General features: G+C 41.0%; 1 protein-coding gene across 3 annotated transcripts in view; it reads left to right on the top strand.

The window, feature by feature from the left end:
• The window catches only part of Smg6 (SMG6, nonsense mediated mRNA decay factor), a 262,312-nt gene that overhangs the window by 163,123 nt on the left and 97,439 nt on the right, over positions 1–1,750 (top strand). The gene's annotated exons all lie outside the window — the stretch shown is intronic.

The raw sequence follows: 1,750 nt of genomic DNA, 5'->3' as shown, positions 1-1,750 counted from the left end.
CTCTGTAGACCAGGCTGGTCTTGAACTCACAGAGATCCGCCTGCCTCTGCCTCCCGAGTGCTGGGATTAAAGGCGTGCGCCACCACCGCCCGGCCTCCCCATTAAGTCTTATGACTTTCCCAGCCACAGGCTTTTGACAGAGTCTACATATCAGCTTTGAATTCCTTCCTGTGAATTCACCCTCAAAACAAACTTAAAATGGTTGCACTATTAGTGGGCACTTGCCTGGCTGGTCACTACTTTATCATGCAGCATTCACAGCTGAGTAAAACTTTTGATGACCATTTGGCAAGTCTGCATAGTACTTCCTGGCACTGAGGGCTAGCCATCAGGGAGAAAGAGTGTAACCTAATTTCAGTTTAATTTATGTCCTGTGAGCAAACCATGTGGTGGTGTCAACCATCTAGGTAGCACTGACAGTTGCATGGCTTACATACATTGTTTTGGGGGTCTCAGAGACTTCCTTGTTTACTTATTTGTGGGCTTCTTGTTGTCGTCGTCATTGTTGTTAATGTTATTGTTGTTTTATAAGGTCAAAACTTTGACTGGTCCTAAATTTGAAATTCTCCTGCTTCAACCTTCCAAGCAGGTGTAGGCATAAGTTACCACACCCAGATGAAGTTCTAAACTTTGATAAAGTTCAATTAATCTCTTTTCCTTTTGTTACTTGTGCTTTTGTGTTCTGAAGGCATTTTAAAACAAAACAGGAAGATTTATCCTTACTAACCATCCTGGGCTGGGGTTGTAGCTTAGTTGCAGAATGTTTGTCTAACATGCAGATCTTTCTCTAGGTTCAATCTCTCATACTAGGGAAAATATTTTAGCTAGAGGAAGCTCCTTCTACCCAAAGAACATATTTTAACATATTGCAAAGGAAATAGTACACAGTGATCATAATTATAAATGTGGTTTCCGTTCATTAGTAGAGTTGAGAGGCCTGTTAAAAGACATCAGGGTTGTCTCCTATCTAATAGGGAGAGGCCCTCTAGAGTCTGATAGCGCACTGAGTTAGATCATTGCCAGTGTCATGAGACAGTCACTTCTGTGGTCAAGCTCCTTCTCAACTAAACAGTCTACTTTCCTCCAATTCCCACTGCTTCAGGAAGGTTTGTTCAAAGTACAGTCTATTTTTCTTATCTGATACCTGATATACCTTAGTTCTCCTAATCTTCTCTTTTTCTCTCAACTAAATATTCACCTTTATAATCAAATTGTGTGTGTGCGTGTGTGTGTGTATGTGTGTATGTGTGTGTATGGTGAATGGTGCATGCATATTGTCACATAGGTGTGGAGATCATACTGGTTCTCTCCTATCTCTGTGTGATTCCAAGAATTTAACTCATGTCATCAGGCATGGCAGTAAGTAACTCTTAACTGTACCTGCTAAGGCTTCTTGACAGTTTTGGGGTATTTGGCAGGGGTGGTGGTGCTTTAATAGACTTACAGAACCACCGTTCCGCGGAGACCAGGAAAGCAGAAGCAGAAGCTGGGAGCACGCTCGCCAAATTTATATGCAAACATTAGCCCGAGGCGAACACACCCCGTAAGGGGCGGGACTTATCCCTACATCTCCCCTTTTTGTTTAAATAAGACAGAACTAAACCAAATACAACTATATACAATAATAACAAATATAACAAACAATATTGAGAATAAAAGTTTTGCTAAACATTCTATCTCAAGGAGTCTAAATAATGTAGAGAGTAACTACAATTATATAATCTTCAACTCCGTCAAAGATCTGAGAAGG

This window comes from Microtus ochrogaster, chromosome 7 (assembly GCF_000317375.1).
Source record: "Microtus ochrogaster isolate Prairie Vole_2 chromosome 7, MicOch1.0, whole genome shotgun sequence".
In the NCBI taxonomy this organism is placed as follows: domain Eukaryota; kingdom Metazoa; phylum Chordata; class Mammalia; order Rodentia; family Cricetidae; genus Microtus; species Microtus ochrogaster.
Note: the sequence above shows the minus strand (reverse complement) of the source record. Positions and strands in the feature narration are given on the sequence as shown.